This window comes from Desmodus rotundus, chromosome 6, assembly GCF_022682495.2.
Source record: "Desmodus rotundus isolate HL8 chromosome 6, HLdesRot8A.1, whole genome shotgun sequence".
Taxonomy (NCBI): Eukaryota; Metazoa; Chordata; class Mammalia; order Chiroptera; family Phyllostomidae; genus Desmodus; species Desmodus rotundus.
This window is the reverse complement of record NC_071392.1, coordinates 49,302,309-49,325,485: the sequence shown is the minus strand read 5'-3', so window position 1 is coordinate 49,325,485 and position 23,177 is coordinate 49,302,309. Positions and strand designations below refer to the sequence as shown.

General features: G+C 37.0%; 1 protein-coding gene across 1 annotated transcript in view; it reads left to right on the top strand.

The window, feature by feature from the left end:
* Positions 1-23,177, top strand: part of COG5 (component of oligomeric golgi complex 5) — a 333,141-nt gene that overhangs the window by 78,345 nt on the left and 231,619 nt on the right. The gene's annotated exons all lie outside the window — the stretch shown is intronic.

Sequence of the window (23,177 nt, the reverse complement as noted above, 5' to 3'; positions counted from 1 at the left end):
GGATTGTAAATATTGTGTTATTTAATAACAGAATTAACATTGCAAATATAACCATTAAAGGAAAACTGTTCTTTTTTTAAACTGATTTCTGCATTTTTGAAGCTAACCTGTATTTTCAGAGATTATGGGCACTTAGCTTATACTAAACATACTGTCATTCCCCCATGTCTTTACCATAAGTTTGACAATATTTCCTGTTGTAAAATATTGTAGCTTGCTACACCATTAGCACATAGTTTGAATTTCAACTGATTTCAACAGATTTCATGATATTATCAACTTGCAGTGAAGAATTGTTCATGTCATTTAAATATAAAAGATAATGTAAAATGTAACTGCAAATTAAATAATTTTCAATGGCCATGCCCAGTAATAAACTTAACCAAAAGCTGAGTAATACATAGTAGCTAAATAGTAAACCTAGTTCTTTTAAGAAAAATAAGCATTTTTTGACACTTGAGAAACAACTGTATTGATGGCATTAAAAATACTTAGTATAACTGAAGTGGCTTAAAAACTGATGTCTCCATAGTGAATTAAAGAATATTTCTTGTATTTAATATAGCACCCTTAAATTATGTGTAAAATACATTGTCTTAAAAGCAATAGATCTAACAAATACATGTTTAGCAACAAGCAGAATTAAGTAAAATAAACTCCTAAAATTCAGGCTGAAATTTTTCAAAGTATTCTTACCCCACTATGCCAGTTGAAAAGCAGCTGCATACTGTAATAAAGAATCTTACCTCTGCTAAGGATTTGATAAATTCTTGATGTAGTCGAAGCGTTTCCAGTTTTGATTGATTCATTTTGTTCACTTGTTAGTAGAGGACCTGGGGAAGAGGGTCATAAACATCTCTTCGAGAAGACCGTAATGAAAATAGGTCTGCACGGTGCCATTGTTTCAGCAGTACTGCTAATGTATGGAACATGTAGTGCTGCCCAGAGGCTGCGGCAGTCTCTCACTCTTCCTACTGTGGAATCAATAAGCGTCTGAAATACATAATGAAAGTAATTTAACACACTGAAGGCTTCTTGTCTCCAGAGACAACATTTAGATTCTGTCTTTCTAAAAAGGAGCGGCACTGCTTTTCAGAGGAAAGCCTGTTCTGGGCAGCTTTTGCAGAATGACAGCCTACCTTGTTGCTGTTCTCCACTGCAGGGAGATGCAGTGCACTCACTAATTTTGATTGGTCAGTTTTATTGGGCTTGAACTGTGCTTCATATGTATAGCAGGGTTTTTTACCCCAATGTTTTTACATAAGGATGCTTTTATGAAAGGCTATATTTATAAGTGGTTTTATATTGCTCTTAAATAGAATATGAGTAAATCAGTCCTTTAAAAATGTGTATTCTATTCTGGTTTGTTGTTCATTTATGCGAAACATTAAAAAACACAGGGAGGTGGGGGTCAGGAAAGAATTCACATAGTAAGAATGTATTTTCTTTTTAAAGCCTGGATAATTGCACTTGAGAATATTTTGGTCATATATATGTTTTTGGTTGAGATTCTTTGTTGTACAAATGGAAGCCACTGCATCTTTACTGTGAACCACATTGAATTTCAAGTAGTGTATTTGTATTCAAGTCACCTCCTCTGTGTATTCCAAATTGTGAACATTTCAAGGTGTTCAATATTTTTTTAAATTCCATTGTTACTGGTATACTCTCAGTGTATAAAGATTTAATCATGTGCATTACTTTGAGATTACTGTTGCTTTCACCTTTGGTAACCCATTTATTCAGTAGACATGTACCGATCTTGCCATAATATTTTATTTCGACTGGTTATTTCTATTTTTAACCAGGAAATTTTAGTGGATTGCTATGTCCTAAGTATTATATGTAGCTATATGCTACTTTTATTGGATAAATATGTTGGTAAAGGAAAAGGAAGTTATTTACAAGTCTTTGTAAATTATAAAGCTAAATTATTTTAAGATAGAGATGCTGTCAAAAGAATAAAAACAATAGTTTAATATGTGATTAACTTAAAATATTACTTTAACTTAGATTTCTGTTAACTTTGGTAATCTATTCTCAATAAGTGGAGGTTTTTGAAGACTTGAGTATATAAAATAACTATATTCAATCTTTTGAGAAAATAGAGGATAAAATGCAAATGATTGAATTATTAACATTGATCATTTTCAATATTAACCCTATTTTCATTAGTTTAGGAGTACTAGTGACCTTCATTTATTAAAATGTATGCTAAATTTTAAATTTTAATTGGAATTATTCTTTTATACTTTTGAAAAGCAGTGTACATTTTTATAGTCTGCTGGTAGTGTTCAAGCTTTACAGGGGGCTGGCTGAGTAGTAGATGAGTTTTGAATTGAGTTTTGAATTCTCAACCTCTAATTTCTGTAGAGGTTGAGAATAATGTGGTAGAAAATTTTGTTGTGAATTTCTAAAATTTTCTGCAGAGCTTTGGGTGGTAAGGCTTTGGTAATGTTAAAAATTAAAAATGTTGCGTTACTTTTCATACATTTTGAAAGCTGGAGAAAAGGGTCTTGTTAGAGAGCCAGCCATGCTGAAAGATAGGGTGTGCAGTGCACAAACATGTTAACTAAGCCTGAAACGAAAACCAGAGAAAAAATATTAGCATCAGTTTACACTTGTGGGGATGGGAAATTATTAATGTAGTGAAATACATATAGTGCCTTTCTGCCAGAGTTCAAGTATTTGCTTTATGTTTATAATTAAAATATCCACACAAAGTAGAGGACACCAAGACACAGAGATACTTAATGACTTGAAAAAGTCTTGGTAAGTCAGTAGTAAAGCCAGTGTTAGATAGAACTCAGCAAACTCCCCTTCACTTGTAGTGGGCCCTCTCTCTTTAGAAAATTCTGAAGGTATTTGGGACTTAGTTTTGGATGGTCTGGGTTTACACACTACCTATTAGTTACATGACTTTTGAAAAATCAGACATTTTCTGGGTCACAGAGCTTTGATTTTGTTGTTGTTGTTGTTGAAGTGGATTTCTGTGCTTTGTTTAACTCTCTGTGAGGCATTATTTCCAAGTTAAATTGAGACTATATTGAAAAAACAAATTCTGGGCTCTCTGTAAAAAAATAATGGCAGGAAAAAAGCTGAGGTCTGAATATTGTTCTTTATTCCCTGTGGTTAAGGATACATAGGATATTACAAACAACATCTTTTTATTGCATACAGTGGTTAGTATAGTTTTCTTTTTAAACACCACAGATTGACTTGGTGATTACATGGTTCTCTGATTTCTTAGCAGGATAATCCTAACTTCCTTTTTCTTTAACAAAGAAGGAAATGCCTGTACCTCAGAATTGAAAATCAGATGATATTATTTCCTGAAAAAAACAATATTAAATCACATATGTCAGAACTCACAGGGATTATTTCCATAATAACAGATTCTGATACTTCTGCATTTAATATATTTTATATTCATATAGGATATCAATTTTGAAAAATGCTACAATTGGTGATTTAAAACCAAATTTCATGTTATAAAATTTTTAAATTATATTTTATTGATTATGCTATTACAGTTGTCCCATTTTCTCCTTCCCTTTATCGCCCTCCTCCCTGAACCTTCCCTCCCACCAGCATTTTCCCCCCTTAGTTCATGTCCATTGGTCATACATATTAAGTTCTTTGGTTTCTCCACTTCCTATACTCTTCTTAACTTAACCCTGTGTATTTTGTACCTGCCAATTATGCTTATTAATCCCTTTACCTTTTCCCCCATTCTCCCCCCTCCTCCTCCCCATTGATAGCCTCCATGTGATCTCCATTTCTGTGATTCTGTTCCTGTTCTGGTTGTTTGCTTAGTTTGTTTTTGTTTTTTAGGTTCCATTGTTGATAGTTGTGAGTTTGTTGTCATTTTACTGTTCATATTTTTGATCATCTTGTTGTTCTTAGGTAAGTCCCTTTAACATTTCATATAATAAGGGCTTGGTGATGATGAACTCCTTTAGCTTTACCTTGTCTGGGAAGCACTTTATCTGCCCTTCCATTCTAAAGGATAGCTTTACTGGATAGAGTCATCTTGGATGTAGGTCCTTGCCTTTCATGACTCTGAATATTTCTTTCCAACCCCTTCTTGCCTGCAAGATTGAGAAATAAGCTGATAGTCTTATGGGAATTCCTTTGTAGGTAACTGTCTCCTTTTCTCTTGCTCCTTTTAAGATTCTCTCCTTTAATCTTGGGTAATGTAATTATGATGTACCTTGGCATGGGCTTCCTTGGGTCCATCTTCTTTGGAACTCTCTGAGCTTCTTGGACTTATGGAAGTCTATTTCCTTTGCCAGATTGGGGAGGTTCTCCTTCATTATTTTTTCAAATAAGCTTTCAATTTATTGTTCTTCCTCTTCTCCTTCTGGCACCCCTATGATTCGGATGTTGGAACGTTTAAAGTTGTTCTGGAGGATCCTAAGCCTTCTCTCATATTTTTGAATTCTTGTTTCTTCATTCTGTTCCGGTTGAATGTTTATTCATTTTCTTCCAAATTGTTGATTTGAGTCCTGGTTTCCTTCCCTTCACTGTTGGTTCCCTGTATATTTTTCTTTATTTTGCTTTGCATAGCCTTCACTTTTTCCTCTACTTTGCATCCACACTCAGTCATTTCTGTGAGCATCCTGATTATGAGTGTTTTGAACTCGGCATTTGATAGGTTGGCTATCTCCTCATGGCTTAGTTCTTTTTCTGGAGCTTTGACCTGTTCTTTCATTTGGACCATATTTTTTTTTTTGTTTTGGTGGGCCTGTTATATTGTAAGGGATGGAGCCTTAGGTATTTGCCAGGGTGGGTTAACCCACTTTGCTGCATTGTGTGTGGGGGAGGGGTCAGAGAGGTAACAATGCCTCTTACTTGGGCCCACTTTCAGTCACTTGCCCCAGTACCCAAAAGCAAATTGAGCCTTTCTGGTTCCAATTCCTAGGTGGGTGGCTTTGTGTATGTTCTAGGACTCTGTGGGTGTCTCCAATGAACTCCACTATGAGGCTGAGAGTTCTCTTACAGCCATAATCCCCACAGGTTTTTACAGCCAGAGGTTTTGAGACTTTATTTCCCCATGCTGGAACCCTGGGTTGTGTGGTATGTCTCCCACCCCAGTGGTTCCTCCTGGTTTATCCTCATGGGAACTTGGGACTGCTAGCTATCACCTCGCCCGCCCAGTCCTTGCAATGCATCTTCTCCACGCCAGCTGCCTGTCTCTGCCCCTCCTACCAGTCTGGATGAATGTTTCTTCTTTAACTCCTTGGTTGTTGGACTTCCATACAGTTCTATATTCTGGCGGTTCTGATTGTTTTTGTTTTTAAATTTCTTGTCCTTCTTTTGATTGTGCAAGAAAGCAAAGTATATTTACCTACATCTTGGCCAGCAGTCTATAAAATATCTTTATAGATTAATTATTAATTACTTAATAACCTGGGAATGCAGTTTAACTTTTCTAATAACTAAGCAACAGATATGGATCTAACCGTAAATATCTCTATTAAAATCATTTTTTTACAAGTTCTGTTTTTCTTTATAGTTTTAAATAGTTTGATTGCATAGGAATTTTAATTCATAAAATTCCTGCAGTGGGAACCTTTAATATTTAATTTTACACATTTTCTTTCTTAGGTTTGCACAATGGTGAGTGTTAGAGAGTAGTTTATTATTTGTGTTTACATTGCACTGTTTATATCAGATCCCTGTTATCCAGCTTATGTCTAGTTCTGATGCCATATTTTTGATTATTCTGAATTTGCATATTAAAATATTCAACTTTACAAAATACTGGAAGTAACCATAATTGAAGGTATATGTGCAAAAACTGTTTCTAATTGCTGAAAGCTCACTTTTTAAATTGTATTGCTTCAGGGGTGCTTTTTCAATGAATACTTAACAAAGCTAACTCTCAACTCTTTCTGAACACTAGAACCCAAGGAAGAAAGGATCGTTTTGCTTTAAAACTAATTCAAAACTTTCATTTGGCTTCTGGTAAATTTATTTCACAACAAATGTCTTACCAGAAAAATAGAAATGGACTTTCTGCTGAAACCTCCATCAAATGGGGAGTAGCCAAGGTAGTCGAGAGTCAATAATACTGGTGATTCATTATCTATAAGAAAATAATTAAAAACCGATTATAATTGGATAAAGTACTTGCATCAAAAATCTATACTCTTTTTTGAAATTGGATTTATTGGAGCGACATTAGTTAATTAAAATTACGTAAGTTTAAGATGTACAATTCCATTATACATCATCTGTATGCTGTATTGTGTTTCCATGCCCCAAGCCAAGTCTCCTTGCATCATCGTCTGTCCCCTCTCTCCCTTCTCTTACCCCCCCAATCTCCTTTCCCTGTGATGACAACCAAACTGTTGTCTGTATCTATGAGTTTTTTTTTTCTTAATTCCTTCACCATTTTCACCTAGCCCCCTACCCCTATGAGTCTGTTTCTATTTTGTTTGTTATTTTATTTTGTTCATTAGATTTCACATGTAAATGAAATCATGTGGTATCTGTTTTTCTCTGACTGACTTATTTCACTTAGCATAATGCTCTCCAGGTCTATCCATGTGGTTCCAAAAGGTAAGATTTCCTTTTTCCTTTTTAACCACAGCTCTTTTATCTACTCATCTACTGATGAACACTTGCTCTGCTTCCAAATCTTGGCTATTGTAAATAGTGCTGCAGTGAACATAGGAGTGCATATATTCTTTTGAAGTAGGTTTCAGGTTTCCTCAGATATATTTCTATCTAGTAGTAGAATTGCTGGGTCATAAGGCAGTTCCACTTTTAATTTTTTGAGGTAACTCCGTGCTGTTTTCTACAATGGCTGCACCAGTCTGCATTCCCTTCAATAGTGCATGAGGGTTCCCTTTTCTCTGAATCCTCACCAACACTTGTTGTTTATTGATTTATTTAAGACAGCCATTCTGACACGTATGAGTTGATATCTCATTGTGGTTTTAATTTTCATTTCTATGATGATTAATGATATGGAGCATCTTTTCATATGTCTGTTGGCCATCTCTGTCTGCTTTGGAGAAGAGTCTGTTCAGGTCCTTTGCCCATCATAAATTGTTGTTGTTGTTTTTTGATGTTGAGTCTTATGAGTTCTTTATAAATATTTGATATTAACCTCTTATCAGATGTATCATTGGTGAATATGTTCTCCCATTCAGTGGGGTTGTCTTTTCATTTTGTTGATGGTTTCCTTTTCTGTGGAAAAACTGTTTAGTTTGTTGTAGTCCCATTTGTCTATTTTTTCTTTTGTTTCCTTTGCCTGAGGAGATATATCAGGAAAAAAAATGTTGCTACGAGAAATGTTTGAGAATTTATTGCCTATGTTTTCTTGTAGGATTTTTATGGTTTTGAGTCTAAATTTAAGTCTTTTTTCCTTTCTGAGTTTATTCTTGTGTATGTTGTAAGAAGGTGATCTAGTTTCATTTTTTTGCATATGTCTGTCCAATTTTGCCAGCACCATTTATTGAATAGACTATCTTTACATCATTTTATGTTCTTGCCTCCTTTGTCAGATATTAATTGGCCATAACTGTGTGGGTTTATTTCTGGGCTCTCTGTTCTGTTGATCCATATCTTTGTTTTTATGCCAGTACCATGCTGTTTAGATTACTGTGGCCTTGTAATGCAGTTTGGTATCAGGTAGCATGACTCCTCCAACTTTGTTCTCCTTTCTCAAAATTGCTGTGGCTCTTCAGGGTAAAATGCTATCCCTTAACAGAGTAACTCCACAGGCATTTTTTTGTTTTTACCTTAACCTTAGCTTGGCATTTAAAAGTCTTTGTTTTTATTTTTCATGTTATATATTTGTAACAATGGCTAGCATCACATATTCTAAAAATAAATGCATAGATTTCTTTCTGTTTTCTCATCCAACCTAGATTTGGGACTCGGTGACTATTACCACTTACTAATCTCCATCCGTCGTCCGACTGTTGGCATGTTGTTTTTGGCTCCTTGTCCAAGTTATTACCACCTCTGCCCCCAATTTTCTGTCTTTCTCTTTTGACTGCCTTATATCCCTCTTTGTGTCCTTATTTATTATGATTTTGTTTATATTTCCATCAAAGAATCACTCAGTCATGTTTGTGCTTTTCACATTGGTTTCTCTTTCTTTTTCTTTTGTTTCATTTTCTTTGCATAATTCTCCTATTGTGGGTTATTTTGTAGAATCAAATTCATTTCTGTGTCCTGAAACCAAGTCAGTTGATGAACTAGATAATATATTTAACAAATCTATGGCAGATATCCTCTTTTGTGCTGTTATTCGCCCTGTGCTCTGATAGGAGACATACTGAATGGCTGTCTATGAACTACTGTTCTTTTATTGAAATTAGTTAGACACAGAATGCTTTTGTAAGTAGGCTGCTATCCTTGATGCGTAGAGCCAGATAAGGGTAGAGTTCTACTATAGATTTAGTAATTTTTACAGTACTGCTTGGGGTATCCATTTGGGAAAATGGATGCATTTTAAGCATTTACTAATAGTAGTTACAGGCTATGCTCATTGGTGACTTTCTGCTAGCAAATACAGCAGTATACCTTCAGTTACTGCTACCTTCTTGTCCTCCCTTAGGGATATACTGTCTACAAAAAGTCTTGGTATTACAGAGAATTTATGGGTCAATTTGAGAAGTGACATCTTAACAATATCGACTCTTCCAATTTATGGATGCAATATCTCTATTATTTTTAGGTCTTCTTTGATTTACTTTATCAGTGTTTTATAGCATTTAGCTTATAGATCCTGTGCATATTTTGTTAGATTTATACCTAAGTAATTCATTTCTTCAGTGCTATTTGAAACAGCACCTTTAAAAAACAAAACAAAATTCCTATTGTTTATTTTTAGTATATAGAGATACTATATATATATATTTTGTATATTGACCTAATGTTTTGCAACTTTAATAGACTTACATATTAGTCTTTGGAAGTTTTTTGTGAATTTCATAGTGTTTTTTGTCTAGATAATGTTGTCTGCAAATAGAGACAGTTTACTTCTCTTGAAACGTAACTTTTATTTACTTGCTTATTGTACTGCCTAAGACCTTTGGCATTAGATTTCAAAGGAGTGCGTGAGAAGAAGCAAACTGCCACGGGCCCTGAGCATCTCTGAGTGTCCTTGGGCATGCTGGGTATAGCTGGGTATGTTAAGAATGCAAAGACCTTACTATTCTTTACTTGATCCATTTCTTGGGGTTGTGTTTGAAGAAGCTAGCAACCTTGAAAGATGCAATAATGACTCCCCAGGCAAAGAGCAGACTTGCTTCTGCTTGTTATAAAAATGGTGTATTTTCAAAGCTTAGTGTTCTTCAGCTGTGATATAAACCTACTGTATACACAGAATCCAGCAGGCCCCTCTGGTAGGTGACTGGGAGGGGAAGGTGAACTGTCTGCAGCCTGCTGTGTCATGGGTAATAAAGTCCTTTGCCTCTGACACGGGCATCTCATTACTTGCCAGCATCCATGATAGAAACATCATAGCTTTATTGCTGCAAAAATCCTACACCCTTCATGATTTTTGACAGTTTTGGGAACAATGATATGATGCTGAAGGAAACATGGCTTCCTGCAAGGGAAAAGACAAGGGCTCTTGTGGGCCCTTTTAGGGATTATGAGATCCAGTAGCAAATGGTCTTATTTAAGTGGTGGGCTGTTAGATTCCATACTGACTTTTTAGAGGCTAAGCAGTGAGAGAGAGAATTAAATGAAGCTGCTTGAATGGTGCTTTTGGTTACTGCTTCCTCTGTAGGCTACAGGAGGAAAGAATGTTATTACATCAGTGAGGCAGCAAGCCTCTGGGTTCTAGGCAAAAGGCAGCATATATGGCTGTGGCTGCTTAATCAAGGACTTGCCGGAGCTAAAACTGAAGGTGTCAGCAATGAGGATATACAGAGCTTTGGTGAGACTGAATACGCAGTAAGTTCATTTGTTAAATCCAAACAGGCAGCCCCCCAGCCACTTGAAATTCAATGTAAATGCAAAACAAAGTCTGGCTTATTGGTGCAGAGCTCCTCTTTCCTTCTGTGCCCTCTGATTCCTCTCTCCCTCTACTCTAACCTCAGCTGCTTAGGATAAAAGCCAAGTATGGAAGGAACCTCAAGGAAGGGGAGGGATTCAGACTTTTATGGCTTTGTTGGATAGAGGTGCCCAAGTACCATCTTACCAAATCCTGTGAGCAAGAGAGGTTGAAGGCACTGCCGAGTCCAGTGTGGAACTTGCACAAAGGCAAATTAAGGGCCCCCAGGCCTAGGTGCTTTCAGGAGCTTGGAGCTGAGGAGGAGACTTGGCACTTTGAGGACCCATTGGAAGAAAAGCCCCCACCTCCACCTTTGTGGGTTGGCCTCCTGCACTCCACTATACTTCCAGTGCTTCTGGTCAGAAAATAATGTCATCTCCTGGGAGCTTTGGCTATAGTCCTTTTTATATGTGTGAAAAACACTTAAATTTAAGAAAAGCTAAAGTGTTAGCGGAGTCCTTGGTCCTACTTAGTGTATACTGTTGTTCTGACTTCTCTGCCAAATGTATATTTGGTATTGATTTTTTTTACATAAATAAACTGAATGCTTACAAGTTCACAAGAGATTCTCCCATTCATGGGCTGCTCCATATCCTCTCCCCAGGTCATCCAGCACAAACAACGCATTATTCCAGGAGGAAAGAAAGAAAAGAAAATCATAATAGCTTTAGTTGTGATTTTGTGGCTGCAAAAGGACTCAGGCTATTTCTTAGTACAGCAGTGCCACCTGCCTGACCCGGCTACCAGTGCACCTCTTGAAAAAGTCTGCTGCTAAGGTCATGTTAAAAGGAAACACCTGACCCATGGATGGATGTCTTGTGACTCTCAAGCCTCAGGTCACCATGTTGGGCTAGGTAAATTTGTACTTGACTACCAACACGGAAAGTGCCCGATAGATGTCCTCGATCAAATGAAAATGGTGTATTAAGGGGGAGTATCTTGCGTGGGCTTCCTTTCGTTGTGGTTTTGCATGAAGGGGTGAAAGCAATCCCTCTGGTAAGACCTTATCTCTCCCACTTGAAGAGAAGCCTCTGGCTCAATGGGGCCTTTGGTTTTCGGAAGTTCATTGTGCTGCTGCAGCCATTTGACGTCAGGGCCAGCTGCAGAAAACTGAGAGTGGAAGTGACAACTCCATTCTCCTTCATTAAGGGTGGCATGTTTTCCTGACTTCTGGCTGGGCTCTTTCCAGTAGCCTAGCCTTCAGGTGTACCACTTGGAAGATCCACAGATTAAAAACATCTCTCTTTGGGGCTGCAAACCATGGAAACAAATTGCAGCTCTTAGACAGTTTGAGTCACTGGAACCTGTACTTCTCAGTTTGCTGCTATTTCTACCCCAATTCATTGTTGTGTTGGATATAGCGACATGTCCACCTAATATACTGGGCAACCATGGTATCCTGGGTTTTGGAAAAGAGGACTTCTTGATTTCCCTCCCCCACTTCCACTTGTGGGACAGATTCCTTTTCCTCCCCCAGGGATACAGGGTTTTTTGCTCTTTCCCCAGATCTTACTTGTTTTCAACAGTGTCCAGAGTGATGGGGTGCACACTCCCCTCAGTAGTTTCAGGCTCTCCCCTTCTGTATTAGAGATGGTAGAAAGGGTCTCGGCCGGACTCTGTGCCTTTTTCTCAATGGCTGTTGTTCTCCTTCCCCAAGTCTGCTCCGTGAGGGACGCTTTCTTAGGCTTCTCACTCTGCACCTCATCTTTTTTGGGGTTCACCTAGCGAGTTCTGTGAAGAACCTGTGAATAGGTATGAATAGGTATGCTTTCCGTTCGTTTTTGGCCTCCATGAGTTTTATATTTTCTCCCCAGTACACACTCAGTCTTTAGCAATTCATTAACAACTTTAGCTGAATTAATCTTACTGGCGTCCAGGATTGTCTTTCCAGGTACACACATGCTCAGGTCCCATTTGTCCTTTAAGGCACCTGTTTTTCCTTAGAGTTTGGGTTGTTTGGTTACCTTATAACTTCAGCTATCCTTGCACCTATTTGCTATGATAATAGATTAATTTCATGGCCCTACTTGGTCATGATTAATCAATCATGACCCTTTTAGACATTGTATGATTTTATTTGTAGTGATTTTGATAAAGTCTTTTACCTGTATATTCAAGAGAGATATTGATTTGTCATTTTCTTTTCTTGTCTGGTTTTAGAATCAGAGCAATGTTGGATTAATAAAACGAGTAGAAAAATGTTTCCTCTACTCTCATTGTAAAACAGTCTGTGTAACAACTGTACTAGTCCTTTCTTAAATGTTCTGCAGAATTCAATAGAGAAGACATTTGAGCCAGGAGGGTTTATGTTGTTTAAAGTTTTAAATTCTAATTTAATAGATAATTCTGTATTTTTCTTAATATTTTTTCTCTCTGTTTTGTTGGTAAATATCTTTCAAATTTGTCTGTATCACATAAGTTGCCAAATTTATTGGCATTTATTTGTTTTTAACATAATATCATTTTATTTTAATATATGTAGAATCAGTACTGTATCTTCTTCCTTTTTATTACCGATATTGAAAATTCATATTTTGGGGGGGTCATTTTGCCTAGGCATCATTTTTAATCATCTTTTCAAATAACCAGCTTTAAGTTTCATAGTTCTTAGTGAAGAGTGTTCTTACTGTTCTTTATCTGTTTTATTGATTCTGCTCTTACCTGTAGTATTTCCTTCTTTACTACCTTGGTGAAAGCATCTTTAATAGATTTTAATCTCTTTTTATCTAGTATGTGGTTAGTAGTGCTTTATTTACATCACACAAATTTGATTATGATTTATTTTATAATCCTCAGTACAGTATATTCTCCAGTGTCTCTTGTATTTCTTTGCTGATACATGGATTATTGAAGTGTGGTTTTCAGTTTCTAAGTGTTTGGTGATTTTTGTAGTTTTTTTGTTACTGATTTCAAATTTAATTCCATGTGGTAAAGGAATATAACCTTGTACAGTTTCAGGACTTAAAAACTTTTTAGGTTTGTTTCATGGCCCAGAATTTGATCTGTCTTGGTGAACATACTCTTGAAAATAGTTTTCTCCCATTGTTGGATGTAGTATTGTACAAATATCAAATAGGTCAAGTTGATTGATAATATTATTCAAATATTCTCTCACCTTACTGATTTTCTATTTACTTGTTTTAGCTTTGTACTGAAGGTAACTTTTTTTTAAAGTATATTTTATTGATTATGCTATTACAGTTGTCCCATGTACAGTTGTTACAATTTCCCCCCTTTTTTCCCCCTCCACCCTGCACCCCTTCCCTCCAGCCTTCCCTGCCTTAGTTCATGTCCATGTAACATGCATGTAAGTTCTTTGGCTTCTCTGTTTCCCATACTATTCTTAACCTCTCCCTATTTTCTACGTACCATTTATGCTTCTTACTCCCTCTACCTTTCCCCACATTCTCTCCCCTCCCCCTCCCCATGATCTCCATTTATGTGATTCTGTTCCCGTTCTAGCTGTTTGCTTAGTTTGTTTTTGTTTTTTAGGTTCAGATGTTGATAGCTGTGAGTTTGTTGTCATTTTACTGTTCATAGTTTTGATCTTCTTCTTTTTCTTAGATAAGTCCCTTTATTATTTCATATAATAAGGGCTTGGTGTTGATGAACTCTTTTAACTTGACCTTATCTGGGAAGCACTTTATCTGCCCTTCCATTCTAAATGGTAGGTTTGCTGGATACAGTAATCTTGGATGTAGGTCCTTGCTGTTCATGACTTTGAATACTTCTTTCCAGCCCCTTCTTGCCTGTAAGGTTTCCTTGGAGAAATCAGCTGATAGTCTTATGGGAACCCCTTTGTAGGTAACTCTGCTTTTCTCTTTTTTGCACCATGCATTATTAATGGGTGCATGCACATTTCAAAGTGTTAAGAGATATATGTCTTTATCTAATATCTAATATTTAATTTTCCGATGTCTGCTTTCTCTGTGATCAGCGTAGTCAACTCCAGGATTTTTTGATATAGTTTACGTGTTATATATTTTGTCATCCTTTTATTTTTAACTCTCTGTATCTTTATTATAAAGGTATGTTTTCTGCTGGTAGCAGTAATGTGTTTTCATTTTTTTTCATTCTGATTTCTGTCTTTTAATTGGATTGCAGGGCATTTACATTATTCAAAATTTATCACTAATTGTGATGCATATTTTATTTTCTAGTTACTTGTTTTTTTATGTTGTATTTATTTTTTATGACTTTAAAAATTTTATTTTTAATTACAGTTTACATTTAATTTTTAAAATTTTTTTATTTTTAAAAATATTTTATTCATTTATTTTTAGAGAGAGGAGAAGGAAAGGCGAAAGAGAGGGAAACATTGATCTAAGAGAGAAACACTGCTTGGTTGCCTCTTGCATGCACCCGGACTGGGAACCAAACCCGCAACCTAGGCATGTGCCCTGACTTGGAATCAAACCTGCAACCCTTCACTTTGTGGGATGACACCCAACCAACTGAGTCACACCGGCAGAACAACATTATTTTTTATTAATTTCAGGTGTACTGCTCAGTGGTTAGACAATCATTTACTCTACAAAGTGGTTTCCCCAATATTTCAAGTACCCACCTGGCACGGCACATAACTATTACAGTAGTACTGATTATGTTTACTATATTGTACTTCACAACCCCATGAATATTTTTGATTACCAATTGGTAGTTCTTTATCCCTTCACCTTTTTCACTCAGCCTCCAAACCCTCTCCTCTCTGGCAATCACCAGTCTGGTCTCTGTGCCTGTGAGTCTTTTTCAATTTTTTGTTCTTTTTTGTTCTTCAGAGTCCACATTGAAGTGAAATCATATGGTATTTATCTTTGACTTGTTTCGCTGAGCATAATTATCCTCTAGATCCATCCATGATGTTGTAAATGGTCAGATTTTAGTCTTTTCTGTGGCTGGGTAATATTCCCTTGTGTACATGAACCATTAACTTTTTTTATCCACTTGTCTCTTTGATGGCATCTTTTAGTTGCTTCCATATTTTGGCTATTGTAAACAATGCTGTAATGAACATAAGAGTGTCTCTATTCTTCGGAATTAATATTTTTGGTTTCTGTGGGTATATACCCAGAAATGGAATTGACAGTTCCATTTTTAATTTTTTGAGAAACCTATACTGTTTCCCACAGTGGTTGCACTAATCTGCATTCCCAGCATAGTGCATGAGGGTTCCCTTTTCTCCACGTCTTTGCCAACAATTGTTGCTTGTTGGTTTGTTTAAGATAGCCATTTTGACAGTGTGAGGTGATAGTGATATCTCGTTGTGGTTTCAATGTACATTTCTCTGATGATTAGTGACATTGAACGTCTTTTTAAACCTCTATAGTCCATCTGTATCTCCTGTTTGGAGAAGTGTCTATTCTGGCCCTCTGCTCACTTTTAAAATTGGGCTGTTTTTTTTTTGGTGTTGAGTCTTACGAGTTCTTTGTAAATTTTGGATATTAACCCCTTATTATATGTATCATTGATGAATATTTTTTCTTTCAGTAATCTGTCTTTGTTTTGTTGATGATTTCCTCTGCTGTACAAAACCTTAGCTTGGTGTAGTTCCATTTGTTTATTTTTTATTTTTTGTTTCCTTTGCTCGAGGAGATAGATAAGAAAAAATGTTGATAAGAGAAATGGCAGAGATTTTACCGCCTATGTTTTGTTCTAGGAGTTTTATGGTTTCAAGTCTTACATTTAAGTCTAATGCATTTTGAGTTTATTCTTGTATGTAGTAAAGGAGGTGGTTTAATTTCATTTTTTGCGTTTATTTATCCAATTTTCCCAAAACCATTTATTGAATAGACTGCCTTTGCTGGATTGTATTTCTTATGTTCTTTGTCAAGTATTAATTGACCATAGATACTTAGGTTTATTTCTGGGCTCTTTATTCTGTTCCACTGACCTTTATGTCCCTTTTTAAGCCAGTATCATGCTGTGTTGTTTACTGTAGCCTTGTAATATAGTTTGTTATCAGGAAGCGTGATAACTCTAACTTTGTTGTTTTTTTGTCAGTGTTGCTGCAGCTATTCTGGGTCTTTTTGGTTCCATGTAATTTGGGTATTATTTGTTCAAGTTTTGTGAAATATGCCCTTGGTATCTTGATAGGAATTGTGTTGAATCTATAGATTGCTTTGGGTAGTATGAACATTTTAATGATGTTAATTCTTCCTACCCTTTAACACACTATGTGCTTCCACTTACTGTATCTTCTTCCATTTCTTTCTTCAGTGTCTTATAATTTCCTGAGTATAGGTCTTTTAGATCCATGGTTAAATTTATTCCAAGGTATTTTATTTTTTTGATGTCATGGTGAATGGAATTGTTTTCTTAGTTTCCCTTTCTGCTGGTTTGTTTTTGGTGTATAAAAATGCAACTGATATCTGGATCTTTATTTTGTATCCTGCTACTTTACTGAATTTATCAGTTCTAATTGTTTTTTGGTGGAATCTTTAGGGTTATCTGTATACAGTATTGTATCATCTGCAAATAATGACGGTTTTACTCTTCCTTTCCAATTTGGATGTTTTTTAGTTCCTCTTTTTGTCTGATTGCTGTGACTAGGACTGCCAGTCCTATGTTGAATAAGAGTGGTGAAAGCAGACATCCCTGTCTTGCTCCTCGTCTTAAGGAAAACCATTTTAGTTTTCTCCCACTGAGTTTGATATTTGCTGTGGATTTGTCATATATGGCCCTTATTATGTTAAGGTATCTTTCCTCTGTTGCCATTTTGCCCAGTTTATTTCATCAATGGGTGCTGAGTTTTATCAAATGCTTTTCTACATTTGTTTCTATGATCATACGATTTTCATTCTTTATTTTAGTTATGTGGTGTATCATGCTTGTCGATGTGTGGGTATTGAACCAGCCTGCATCCCAAGAATCAATCCTACTTGACCATGGTGTATGATCTTTTTATTGTGCTGCTGGAATCAATCTGCTAATATTTTGTTGAGGATTTTTACATCTGTGTTCATCAGGGATATTGGCCTGTACTTTTCTTTCTTCTGGGTGTCTTTATCTGGTTTTGGAATTAGGATAATGCTGACCTTGTAAAATGAGCTTGGGAGTCTTCCCTTTTCTTAAATTTTTTGGAATAATTTGAGAAAGATAGGTGTTATTTCTTTGAATGTTTGGTGAAAATCATCTGGGAAACCATGTGGTCCAGGACTTTTGTTTTGGGGAGTGTTTTATTTTTATTTTTTATTACTGCTTTTGTTTCATTGGTTTTAATTTGTCCAGATATTTCTGTTTCTTCTTGATTCATTCTTGGTAAATTGTATGTTTCTAGGAATTCATCCATTTCTTCCAGATTGTGTATTTTCTTGGTATATAGTTGTTTATAATATTATCTTACAATCTTTTGTGTTTGTGTGGTGTTGGATTTTACTTCTTATATTTCTGAATTTATTTGGTTCCTCTTTCCCCACCCCTATGGGTCTTATTAAAGGTTTATCATATTGTTTGTCTTTGTAAGGGACCAGCTCTTGGTTTCATCGATCTTTTGTATTGTTTTTTTTTTTAAGACTCTATTTCTTTTATTTCTGCTGTGACCTGTATTTTTTTTTCTTTCTACTCTTTTGAGCTTTGTTGGTAGTTCTATTTCTAGTTCTTTTAGGTGTAAGGTTAGATTGTTTATTTGAGATTTTTATTGTTTCTTGGGGTAGGCCTTTGTTGCCATGAATTTTCCTCTTAGGACTGCTTCTAGTGTGTCCTAGAGGGTTGTTGTGTTTTCATTTTCATTTTTTTCAACATACGTTTTGATTTCTTCCTTGACGTCATTGTTAACCCATTTCTTATTAACATGCTATTTAGCCTCTGTCTGTTTGTGTTTTTCATTTTTTTCTTGTATAATTCATATCTAGTTTCATACTGTTGTAGTCAGAGAGGATGCTTAATAAGATTTCAATCCTCTTAAATTTATCGAGACTTGTTTTATGGCCTCACATGTTCTGTATTCCTGGAAATGTTGCATGTGCACTTGAAAAGAATATACTTTCTGCTGCTTTGGCGGTGAAATGCTCTGAAAATAAGTATTATATCCATCTGGTGTAGTATTTCATTTAAAGCTGCTGTTTCCTCGTTGACTTTGTCTGGAATATATAACCACTGGTGTCAATGACTGTGTTACTATGACTGTATTAGTATTATTACGACTGTGGTACTGTCACTGTCTCTCTGTCCATTAAGATTTACTTTATATGTTTAGGTGCTTCTATGCTGGCTTCATCAATGTTTACAGGGTTACATCCTTTTGTTGGATTGATTCCTTTATCATTATGTAGTGTCCTTCCTTGTTTCTATTACAGCCTTTGTTTCAAAGTCTACTTTTTCTGATATATACATTGCTTTCCTAGGTTTTTTGTTTGTTTCTTTCCATTTTCATGAAATACCTGCTTCTATTCCTTTACTTTCAGTCTATGTCTTTATATCTGAAGTGGGTCTCTTGCAGATGGCATGTATATATATTGTATATGTTTCTTGCTTTCTTATCCATTCAGCTTTTCCGTGCCTTATTATTGGAGTATTTAATCCATTGACATTTAAAATGATTATTGATAGGTGTATATTTATTGTCATCTTGTTAAACATATTTATGTTCCTCTTTTCTTTCTTTTTCTTAAAGAAGTCTCATTAACAGTTCTTGCAATACTGTTTGGTGGTGATGAACTCTTCTGGCTTTTTCTTTTCTGGTGAGTTTTTTTTTTTTTTTTTTGGATTTAATCTTCATTGTGTTTTTTTCCATTACCATTTAGTCCCCTTATACATCCCCCCCCTCCACAATCACCACACTGTTTTGCATGTTGATGAGTTCTTTATTTGACTTAATTTTAAATGATGGTCTTGCTGAGTAAAGTAGTTTGGTTGTGGGTGTTTGCTTTTAATCCCTTTGAATATTTCATGTTTTCCCTTCTGGTCTGGAAAGTTTTTGTTGGCAAATCAGCTTACACTCCTATGGGACTCCCTTATAGGTCACTGTCCTTCTCTTGCTGCTTTTCTGATTCTCTCTTTGTCTGTAACCTTTGCCATTTGAGTTACGATGTGTCTGAGTGTGAGCCCCTTTGACTCATCTTGTTTTGGGGCTCTCTGTGCTTCCTAGATTAATGTGTCTTTTTCCTTCACCAGGTTAGGGAAGTTTTTGATCACTATTTCTTCAAATATATTCTGAATTCCTTGTGCTCTCTTTCTCTTCTGGTACCCCTATTATGTGAATGTTGCTGTACTTAATGTTGTTCCAGTGGTTCCTTAACTATCCTTATTATTTTAAATTCCTTTTCCTTTTTGTTTCTCCAATTGGGTGGTTTTTGCTACTTTGTCTTTCAGATTACTGATTCAGGTCTCTACTTCTTGTAATATTTTGCCGATTTCTTCTAATAATATTCCTTATTACAGGTATTGTATTCTTTATTTCTGACTTTTTAAAATGGTTTTTATGTCCTTTTTAAGGCTTACAACCTCTAGGTTGATATTTTCACTGAGTTTTTCCATTCTTCTCCTGAGTTTATTGGACATGCTTATAAGCATTGTTTTAAACTTTGTAACTGGTAGGCTGCTTACCTCCATTTCATTTAGTTCTTTTTCTGGGGATTAGGGGATTTCATTTTCTCCCCATTTTGACTTCACCTCTGTATATATTTCTGTGTATTAGATAGATGTGTTACTAATTCGATAGATCAGTCTTGGTAGAGTACCCTTATTCAGTAGGTTCCCATGGGGCTCACTGGTCCAGCCTCCCAGATCACCTGAGCTCAGGGTTCCACTGACTGTCCTTTGTGCGGGTTATGTGAACCCTCCTGTTTCAGTTCAGTTTTGATTGTTGGCGCATCCGTGAATGGAGTGTATCTTCTGGCTGGCTGACAGTGAGAATTGACCCTGACCACAGAGTTTGATCTGCTGTGTAGGTGCTGACCCTTTGAAGCCCCTTATGAAGTGTAATTTGTCCCATCAGGGTCTGGGCCAAGATCTCCCTTTGGGTGTTCCCCTTGTAGAACTAATTGTTTCATGCGTTGATGTGGTCTGAAGTTAGCCACTGGCTCTGGGTGTTCTGGCTCTGGGTCTCTTAGGAGGGACTCCTGGACAGGTCAGTATTAGCCACTGTCTGTGATGGGTCTTGGGCTACCTCTTAGGAGCTACAAAGTGATTTACAGTTGGTGGCTGTCTCTGCTGTGCCTAGGTGTGCATGGAAGGGGCCAAGGTACATACTGAAGCCATCTCTCTCCAGTACTTAGTCTGGGGCAAGTTTGCAAATGGCCCAAGGCACCTCATGATCGGGTTTGTCTGCTGGCTATTTGTTAGTCTCAGCCACTGAAAGAGCCTCTGGCAGAACATGATTTGTGTGGCAAGTTTTTCCTGAGTTACCAGGTAGGGTTAGTGGTTCACCATGTTGATACAGATTCAAACTTGGTGCCAGTACTTGTTCTAAGGCCAGTGAGCAAAAGTGTCAGGGTCCATCAAGGCGAGCTACCAGCTGCTTGGGGCCTGTGGACCTTTGTGGTGGGGTGGGGCCTTATGAAGACATCAGGGTGAGGCCAGTAGAATTCATCAAGCTAAAAGAGATTAATAGTTGGCTGTGTGGAGGGAGGGCTCTGCACAGGCATGGTGGCACTAGTCTGGGTACATGGGGAAAAATGGGCCTTGCAGGAAAGCTATACAAGCTCATCTCTCCCTGTGTGTCTCTGACATCCCCTGAGTGTGCATGGATCTCCTTGAGAACCCCTCAGGAAAGAGTGCAATGTGTGTCCAGGCTGGCCACAGCTAGCTGATTCCTCCTCACGGCAGGAGCTTGGCAGGGCAAGGTCAATAGGGTGTCAGGAGAGAGGGGCTAGTGCATCTCCACAGGCAGATGCCTCATGGAGGGGAGTGCTTGACCCAGGACAAATGGCATCTTGGGTGGTGTGGGAGAACGACTCCCCATAGGGGCTTTGGCGCCTGTCCTTCTGTCCTTTCCCCAAAGCCACACAACCCAGTCTCTTCCTGTATGAATCCACTTATGCAGAGAATTTACACTTAATACAGTGGGACCTTGGTACTTGTCACTAATTCGTTTTGGAACTTGTGATGAGTGCTGCAATTGACAAGTACTGAACAATTCTGGAGCTACCGTGAAACAGATACTCGACCTCTGTTTCAGTATGAGAGAGGCTCACCAAGTGGCGAGCGAGTGCCAAGTGCTGAAACATTTTTTACTCGTGAAGATGCAACGAGTTCACGGTTTGATGAGTTTTGAAGCTGACGAGTACTGAGGCACGACTGGATAATTTTACACATGGTTTTGCTAAGTCCTGTACTTGGCATTTGTTTTGTTTCTTTCATGTGTTCTCTCTTAATTTTCCAACCTTTTCTACCTTCTTTTGGAATGAATAATCTTTACTGATCAATTTTTACTATTCCAAACAAAATTGAATAATAAAAGTGGAGTAATAATTACTTCTACATTTAGTAATGAATAAATAAAATGGAATAATAATAAAATGGAATAGTAAATAGGATATCAACTTATTAGCTCTTTTAGTTTCCTAATTTTAGTGTGTTTTAGGTTTTATGCTATAGATGGCTAACTAATTACAGTCTGTTTACAAGTCATAGATCATATCATACTTCATGTTATATTCTTTTTTTTTTTTAATCCCCACCTGAGGGCATGCTTATTGATTTTAGAGAGATGGGAGGAGAAGGGGAGAGAAAGGGAGAGAAATATTGATCATCAACTGCTTTTATCTCCTAAGTGTCCCAACCCGACCAGGGACAGAACCTGCAACCTAGGCATGTACTGTGACTGGGAATCAAACCTGCGACCTTTCAGCGTATGGAATGACCTGCCAACCAACTGAGACACACCAGTCAGGGCTATAATGTTATATTCTTAATATATCACTTCCTTTGTCCCTCTTCCATTTTTTGTACTTTTTAAATTGAATTTATTGGGTGACATTGGTTAACAAAACCTTACAGGTTTCAAGCATACGGCTCAGCTAAACATCTGCTCTCTGCGTCTTGCACCCATTGCTCAAAGCAAAGATTCTTTCCATCCCCACTTGCTCACCTCCACCTGCCACCACCCCCTTTCCCTTTGTCTATCACCACACTCTGGTCTGTGTCCATGTGTTTCATATATTATATGATATATGTTTTTTTCTTAATTCTTTCACCTTCTTTCATCCAGCCCCCAACACCTAGTGCCTCTGACAGTTGTCAGTCTGTTTCCATGCCTCTGTTTCTATTTTGTTCATCAGTTTATTTTGTTCATTAGATTCCATGTGTAAGTGAGATCATATGATATTTTTCTTCCTCTGACTGGCTTCTTTCACTTAGCATAATTACCTCCAGGTCCATCTATGCTGTTGCAAAAGGTAAGGTTCCCTTCTCTTTTATGGCTGTGTAGTATTCCCTTATGTAAATGTACCACTTTTTTTTATCCACTCATCTACTGATGGGTACTTGGGCTGTTTCCAGGTCTTTGCCATTGTAAATAATGTTGGGATGAACATAGGGATACATACATCTTTAGAATTAGTGTTTTGGGATTCTCAGGATAATATTCCAAGAAGTGGGGTCAGTGAGTCAAAAGACAGTTTTGTTTTGATGAGGACCCTTCACACTGTTTTCCACAGTGGCTGCACCAGTCTGCATTCCCACCAGCAGTGCATGAGTGTTCCCTTTATTCCACAACCTCGCCAGCACTTGTTTGTTGATTTGTTAATGATGGCCATTCTGACAGGTATGAGGTGATATCTCATTATGGTTTTAATTGGCATGTCTCTGATGATTAGTGACGTTGAACATTTTTTAAAATTTTTATTTATTTATTTTTATTATTACTTTTTTAATCCTCACCTGAGGATATGTTTTCACTGGTTATGGAGAGAGATGGGGAGAGAGACAGAGACATTGATGTGAAATTGAAACATCCATCACATGCCTCCTGCATGCACGCTGCCTCAACCAGAGATTGAACTTGCACCCTAGATATGTACCCTGCCTGGGAATCGAACCGACAACCATTTGGGATGACTTTCGGCCAGGGCAATGTTGAGCACTTTTTTCATATGTCTGTTGGTTATCTGTGTGTCTTCTTTGGAGAAGTGTCTGTTTAGGTCCTTTGCCCATTTCTTCATTGGGTCGTTTGTCTTGTTGGTGTTGAGTTGTATAAGTTCTTTATATTTTGGAA